Source organism: Carya illinoinensis, chromosome 13, assembly GCF_018687715.1.
Source record: "Carya illinoinensis cultivar Pawnee chromosome 13, C.illinoinensisPawnee_v1, whole genome shotgun sequence".
In the NCBI taxonomy this organism is placed as follows: domain Eukaryota; kingdom Viridiplantae; phylum Streptophyta; class Magnoliopsida; order Fagales; family Juglandaceae; genus Carya; species Carya illinoinensis.
The window spans coordinates 16545040-16553576 of record NC_056764.1 but is presented as its reverse complement, the minus strand read 5'-3'; positions in this window follow the sequence as shown (position 1 = coordinate 16553576).

Below are 8537 nucleotides of genomic sequence, written 5' to 3'. Positions count from 1 at the left end.
ATAATTGTTGGGTGAATATATTATTAGGCTTTTAAATCAATCACATTATTAAGGTTGATATTTATTTAAGTTTAAATTGAATTTGGAGTGTATAATGGTTGACACGTAACGTGCTAACTGTATGCTTAAAGGATTAGTGAGGCATTAGACCAAAATATGGGATGATTGAAATTTTTCTAAAATTAGATTGTTGTTTAAGATCTACCAAATTCCGATGATGGAATTTTTATAAGGATGAGAATTTGTAACAATCCGGCCCAATAGAGTCCAATAAAATTCTAAAGAGAATTCTATTGGGCCAATAATTGTATTTAAAGCTCACTAATATTGATGGAATAAGTGAGCCCTATTAAATAGGTAATTGGCCCAAGAAATCTTTTCAAAAAGCCCATATATATATATTGATAGGGAGAAAACTTCATTATCAATTGAAGGAAATTACAAAGAAACCTTATCAATCCAAATAATTTGGGAGATAGGCATATAAATCACATCCTCCCACATCACTACATCTTCAACATGGCAAGCATAACGAGCCAACCCATGAGTAGCTTGATTGCCTATTCTATGGACATGTTGGACAGTACATGAATGAAACCTTCTTATAAGATTTTCAATTTCTTACAACACATGAAGTAAAATAGAGAAAGAAGCAAATGTTTCATCTTGAATAGCCTTTATCATCATCAAATAGTCACTCTACAAAACAAGCTGAGTAACCCCTCTTTGCAAGCATAATTGTAGCCCTCTCAGCATAGCAAGTAGCTCCACAGCCTCTGGTTCAACAACATTTTGTTCTTTTATACTAACAACAAATAGAACCTCACCATTCAAGTCCCTTAAAATTGCCCCTACACCTGCCTTTTGTTGGTCTGAGAACATGACTCCTTCTACATTGAGTTTAACCAAACCTGATGGAGGTGGCTGCCATCCGCAATAATTCTTCAGATTTCCATGTGTGGATATAATCTGGTCCTAACTATATTTCTGCAATGATAAGGTTTGAGCTACAACTTGTTTTGGATTAAGGACTAGCTTGTCATGCACCATCTTGTTCATTCGATACCAAATCCCCAAGCCAGTAAGAAAAATAGCCCCAACTCCTCTTTTGAGCCTTTGTCATGTATACCTAAGGTAGTTTGTAGAAATTTTCTTTGAACCTCACTCTCGATCACTGCAGGTAACACCTGTCTCAAAGTGTTTTTGAATGGAAATGTAGTATAGTAAAGCATGTGAAATACATTCTGGAGCCTCATTACAAAAAGTGCATAGGGGATCCACATTAACCTTTTTAAGAGTTAGATGGTTGGCAGACAATTCTTATATGCTCTCCAGGAAAATATCTTGACTTTATGAGGGATCTTCAACTTCTATAGACTTTTCCATAAAAGAAGTAATTGTTGATGGTGAGAACTTCCAACATCAAGCCCCACCTCTCTATCTATTAGTAACTTATAAGCTGTTTTTATTGAGAATCTACCATCCTTTGATTGCCTCCATATGATCCTATCTTCCCTACCCACTGAATGAAATGCAATCTTCATCATATTAGTAACAATACTTGGATTGAAGAGAGCTCTCAGCTTCTGTATGTCCCACCATTTTGTGTTGCTATCAATCAAAGTATCTAATAAGGCATCTCTACAATGTTCTGGTATACAGACAGATTCTTGCTGTAATGAGTTATGGCTAGGGATCTAGCAGTCTTGCCATATCTTGATATTCCTTCCATCTCCTACTCTCCATTGGAAACCCTTCATCAAACATGATCATGCTTCCCATATCTCCCTCCAAGTATAGGAGGGGCTATGTACTAATTTTGCCTCAAGGAAATCAGAATGTGGAAAGTACTTTGCCTGAAAAATCTTGTGAAGAAGAGTATCACTTACTTTTAAGATTCTCCATCCTTGTTTTGCTAAAAGAACCATATTGAACTTCCTGAGATATTTAAAGCCCATGCCTCCATAGAATTTAGATGCACATAGCTTGTTCCAACTTACCCAATGTATTTTTCTTTCATTTTCTTTTTTGCCCCACTAGAATTATACTTGACCCTTCCAATTCCTTACATAAACAATCAAGCAACTTGAAGCAACTCATGGAATAGGTTGGAATGGATAGAGCCACTACTTTAATGATGATCTTTTTGCCACCTTGTGAAAGCTGTTTTTACTTCCAAGTTTGCAGTTTATGCCGCCATACACAATGCTTGATACCAGAAAATGCTTTTAATTTTGCTTTTCCAATCATGGGTGGTAATCCCAAAAAATTTTCATATTGTTGAACTGTGCTAGCCCCCATCCCCCCAATAATGCCATTATATCTTCTCTCATATCAGCCCTTGTATTTATACTAAATACCATAACAGTTTTTTCCTTATTGATCTTCTGACTTGAGGCCATCTCATACTGTTGCAACAACTCCATATCAACCTTGCAAAACATTACACTTTCATCTGTAGAGAGTAGATAGTTGGTTTGTGGTACCCTTCTATATATTTGTATGCCTTGAATGCCATGTTGTTTATCTGCTTGTCTCGGTAAATGGATCAATTCTTCAATGCAGAGTAGAAAAAGATAAGGGGACAAAGGATCCCATTGTCTTAAACCTCTGCTAGGAGTTATATACCCAGTTGGCATCCCATTAATAGGAATAGAAAGAAGCAGAAGTAATACACTTCATAATAAGATGAATGAATTGTGCATCAAACCCCAAGGTCTCCATAATGTTTTGCAAGATTTTATGGGTGGATGTGCAAGTCACGGACCTAAACATAATCCACTACATTATACTAGAATACTATTGGTAGTTCCCCTTTACATATTGCCAAGAGGAAGGAATGTGGGCATATGGGTGTATTAAAAAAGCTTCTAGTTGATTTACGGGTCTTTTAGTTTATAAGGTAGGGCAAAGCTACTTTGCATATTACTAATAGAAAGGAAGGTGGTGGAAGACATTATTATAGGAAATTCTTTTCTGGGCTAGTTGGTGAAAGTAATGGAGGATTGTATTCTAATTGAGGAAAAAATGAATTTTTTGAAAAAATCTAGAGATGGAAATAGACTATATGTAACACCCCACTTGAAAGGTCCATTAAAACTTGACCTTAGCTTCCTTAATCCTAGTTAGTGTAAGATGATGATTATATTTTTTTGGAAAAATTTTAGGGATTATTTTTTTAACTTAAGAATCACACTTTGAGCTAGAATTATTGGAAGAGTTTTAGTGGAATGACACTTGGCATTATTAGTGGGCTAAGCATAAAGGGCTAAGTATAGATGGATCTGGGGGTAAACCCAAGAATGTTTAATTAAGGGGCCTCAATCACTAAGTATGTGATAGGCTATAACAATAGGTGCCATAAGCCTAGACTCATTTGGATTTATAGGGTTTTAGGCACCTCTTGAAGAACCTTAGAAATTAAGTCCAATGTGTAGTAGGCTTGAAGCCTTTGGGCCTAACTTGGTAAGGTTGAAGGCCTTTGGCCCAACTTTTGAAATACTTGTTATTTGGACCCAAACTTGTTAGGCGCTTGAGGTCTTAGATGAGTCCTTAAATCTAGACATAAGGTACATTCAATAACTCACAACCAAGACCACCTCCAAGGCTTACACAATGGCCCAACAAGCCCAACCCACAAGGCCCAACAAGCCTTATCTTTCATTTTTATTATTCTAAGTGAAGCCCATATACACCATACCATTGGTTTCTCTCAAGTCCAAGATGTGCCACACGCCCTTATAGTTCCCACCTAACCACGGTTAAGCTTCAAAACTGAGTTAAGAAGTACTAATCATCTCACACATGCTTAGTGACCTCTAAACCATGTTTTTAGCTTAATTTTTCTTTAATTGATTTCCCACAATTTTTTTCTGAATTTTCTTGTTTCTATTGTTTATTTGAATTGTTCTTAGACCAAATTAGAAGATTATACTTGACCCAATACGTGTCAATAAAAGTAAAGACATGTCAATGCCAAGTTGAACACCAATCAGCACCTAGGTGCACCTTCATGCACATTGCACCAAATCAGCCCCTAGCCCACCATTTCCATCATATTTTCAACTGTAATTTCACCAATCACACCTCACCATGTCACTCAAGGTTTTAACTTATAATTGGACGAAATACCTCCAAGAAACCAAACAAAACCCAACCATTTCCTTAGGAAATCTGGTTGGAATCAAACGGAATAAGCTTTCCCCCAAACATTTGCCAAAATTGATTGGCAATTTCACATTGAACCACTCTGCAACCACCTCACTTCCTTCCCTTCCATGACCTGCACACACATTATCACTTGGCAGCCAATCCCTCCACCCACCTAAAAATTTCATTAAGAAGTGTCATCATACCTACACAACATAGCCATGGAGAAAGCATAAGAAGATGAGGCAAGTAAGTGATGAAAGTAAGATGAAGACCCTACCCGACAACAATCTAGCTTGACAATTTCTTAACCAAACCAGCTCCTGTACCCATAGCCTCATTGTAGCACCTAAAAGTGTAGAAATGATGGGAGTTTGAACACTACTCACCTGCATATGTTATGATGTTATGATGTTATAATGTTATATTATGTTATCAATGTATTGAGAATAACTCTGCATACAACATAGTTTTTACATGAGTTGTACTATAGTCACCAACAGATACTCACAATGCATATAGGGAATTGTGATGACACCATACGTTATGATGTTAATGCTAATGTTAATCATAAATCATAATGATGGCTTAATGATGATGAAGTGTTATGTTTTGAAAGTTGAACTGAAAAATGTTCTCTGTAAGAAAATGTACATAAAAACAAAGATTTTTATTATGACTTGAAAGATTTTTTTTTAAAAGCTGGACGGGAGAATAATACAAATTTATTAGCATTCATTCATATCATATTTATCATCTGTCATGCATAATTTATCTTTGTGCACATTAATTTTTAACTTACAAAGATTTCAAGTAAATATCACCCCTTGTGGACCACTATCATTCCACCTAAAATTATAGAAGTTGTGATAGGATCAGGAGAGGATAGACAGGATGGATCAATGGATACAATTGATTGAGGAGGAGTTGAACTTGGAGAGGAGATTAGATTAGATTTTGGTGTTCATAGCACTAAGTCAGCATACGGTAGAGCTTATGATGTTATTAATGCTATTGGGATGTTTTAATTCATTCTGGCATGAGTTATATTTAGTCACCCTTATTTTGCTAGGATTATTGCATACTGCTGGTTGCATTCTAGGATGCATTGGATATTAACTGTCATGCATAGGGGTATGTAAGTTTATGTTGCATGTCCTGAGTCTCCATTCCATTCCTAGCTGAGGTTTGGGGGCATCACACTGTATGTGGCATAGAAGTGCTCTAATTACGACTACAAATACATGGTGATGATAGAATATGGTGAAGCAATAAGAAGTTCATTGTCATTTGAAAAGGAATAGGAGGGAGGGGATGAAAGAGATTTGTTGATACTCTTAGTCAAATGCCAACCTTTATTTTTGGTAGCAAAAACATTGTATCCTCTTTGCATGTTGGTAGGGGTATGCTCAAGGCATCCCAGGATCAAGTGGATACATATCAGTGCAGAGGAGGTCATATAAGAGGTTCTAGAAGGTTCGTCAATGGTCTCGATGCCTCATAAACATAGGACGAAGAGTGATATATTGGATTGGAGAGATAGTTTCAGTGGTAGCAAGTCAAGGGTGTTTCAAAGAGACCATTATGAGTTGCAGAAACCCAAATTAGGGGCTAATCATAAGGGAGTTAGGGCTATAGTAGGTGGCTCATCATTTGGAGGCTCGTTAGTAGGTGGCATGCCTAAGATTCTATCATAAATGAATGATCAACTTTTGGTTTTAAAAGAGATGAGGGAGAGGCTGATCAAACAAGTGCATGAGGGGTTGGCTTTGGTATGAGCTTGAAGCAAAGCAAAGAGAAGGCAAGGTCTAGTGGACTTTGGATGGGCTATCCTAATTGTAAACTTAGTGGGCCCATGAATTGTATCACTGATAAGGGTAAATAAAAAATTGGGTAGGACCAGCGAGCAACCCAACACACACAAGTTTGGCAAGCCAGAAACCAAATTCATATGAAATGGATTTAGGCTCGAATTCTCCTCATTGCACATTGATGGTTGCTCTATCCTCACCAGATATTACAAATTTGTTAGCTGACAGTAGTTGGTCCCCCATCATCGTCTCTCCAATGATAGTACTGCCAACAAGCAAGAATGAGGGGTTTACGAAATAGGTCTAGCCTTAGGTTCTCTCCTTTGTACATTGACAATTACTCTGCCCCCCACCAAGTCCCAAACTTATATGCCTGTCATCAATGGTTCCTCTATCCCTTTAATGGTAATATCTTGACAAGTGAGAATGTGGATGTTTACAAAATCGATTCAAACTCGATTTCTATCATCTTCATGTTGTTGGTTGCACTGCCTCCAAGATGTCACTAACTTGTTTGGCAATTGTCGAAGGTTCTTCTACCACTATCCCTCCAGTGACCGTGAAGCCAACAAGAGAGATTGAGGAAAATTGTTCTTTGGGAATGGATGAGGGAGTGATTGAGCTGCATTATTGCATATTTTATACTTTTAGAAACCAAGATATTTTCAATTATTTTATTATTTTATTATTGGTTTTAGATGGAAAATGGTTTATAGGCATAAATTTGAATTGTGATTTAAATTAGTTAATATCATGATTTATGCTTAATTTTGTAACTTGTGATTTGATTAGGCAATAATTCTTTACATGCATAATATATTTTTGATATTCTATTTTTACTTTTTAATTTATTTTTGATTTTCTATCTATGTTATTTCTTTTTCTTATTCTTACTGCTTTTAAATAGTGACTCTACTTCTAATTGTGACCTTTACACATATGTTTACACAACATGGCACGAAATCAATGCGTGAAAAGAAAGAAATATTTTGAAGGAGATGTAAAACTGATCAGCATGTTGGCACATGGTTTGAGTGGAATATATTTTAATAATTAATGAAAAGATGTGAGGAATATGAGTGAAGCACCTGGCCGATTATTCATGCATGCACTAGCTAGCAAGTTAGCTTTGTAATTGATCTCTTGGTCAAGAAAAAGATGAAGTGTTGTTTTTAAACTTTCTAGCCTTTGACTTTTCAATGGGACACATGTAAACAAGAAGGAAAAGCATTACTTTTGCACATGGGCAGCACTTTTTCTTTTCTTTATTTTTATATGTTTCTACACGCAGGTAATGACATGTGATTTCATTGCAGTCTAGGAGCTTAGACGCTAGCTGGACCCTGCAGCTCCTGCAAGACTTGTTGGGACGCAGAGCACACCTAGAGACTTGCTGGAACGAAGTGCAGCAGAGGCGCAAAATACGGACAGGGACAACTCCTGTGTCAACTTACGGAAAGGAGGAAGCTTTCCTCCTGCATCAACGTGGATCCCGCAGCATGTTGAAGCAACATATCTCTTCTTTTGGGTGTATAAGTTTAAACATGTATTACCACATGGGTAAAGAGAAGAGCTATTGATCAAAATTCTCTCAAACATGCAGACAACAAACTTTCTACCTGGACAGCTTTGGACGGATCATGAGAAAGTAAGCTTTTTGCCGCACGCATGTAATGGGCTGAGATTGACAAAACAATAGGAGAAAATATATTTGGCATGCAACACAGCTTCTTGCTTTTGACAGTGCTTTTGAACACAGAGCATGCTGACAGACGTTGCAAATTTATATTTTTTTCTAGATTCACGTGAGATGCATCAATCCTTCTTTTCATGCACATTGTCGATCGCATGGGATTTATTTTTTTTTGGAACAATTACTAAGATGTGCATGTTATAAAAATAACGGAAGCAGGGTCTTTTGAGGGCCCTTGATCATTCAGTCGAGAGAGCCATAACATAGTGTAATATAATTATTTTTAGTTTTTCTTTATTTTTTTCTTAGAGAACTCAGGTATTGAGAGGGAGATGGCGGAGCAGTTGTAGAGCCCCCTGGCCCAATTTGTTGCTGCCCATCCTTTCTCCTCTGCCTGTAGTATTTTCTCCAGTTTATTTTGTGAGAATAAGATAAGAGAACAGACACTTGCTAGAGAGTTTTAGACTGGTTTTAAGCCAACTCCAAATTCCACCGTTCAGCATAGTTCTAGAGCCCCTTGGCCACACTATTGCTGCCCATCTCTTTTCTTCCACCTTTGGCTTTATTTCTCCAGTTTATTTTAATTCCAGTTTGTTTAATTTGATGTCACTTATTTTTCTTGCACTTTTAAGCTTTTATTTAAATTCATGTATGTTTAATTTGATGTCATTTATTTTACTTGCTTTTAAATTTTTGTTTATTTAATTTGATGTCATTTACTTTTCTTTGCCACACTCAAAATCCAAAAAATATGAATCTGGTTCACGACCAATATATTTTTCATTTCCATTGCACTCTTCCATTCATTGTATATATCACCATTCTTATTTTCTCTTTGTGAATGTTTTCACCATTTTGTACGAGTTTGATTTTAAGCAAACTTT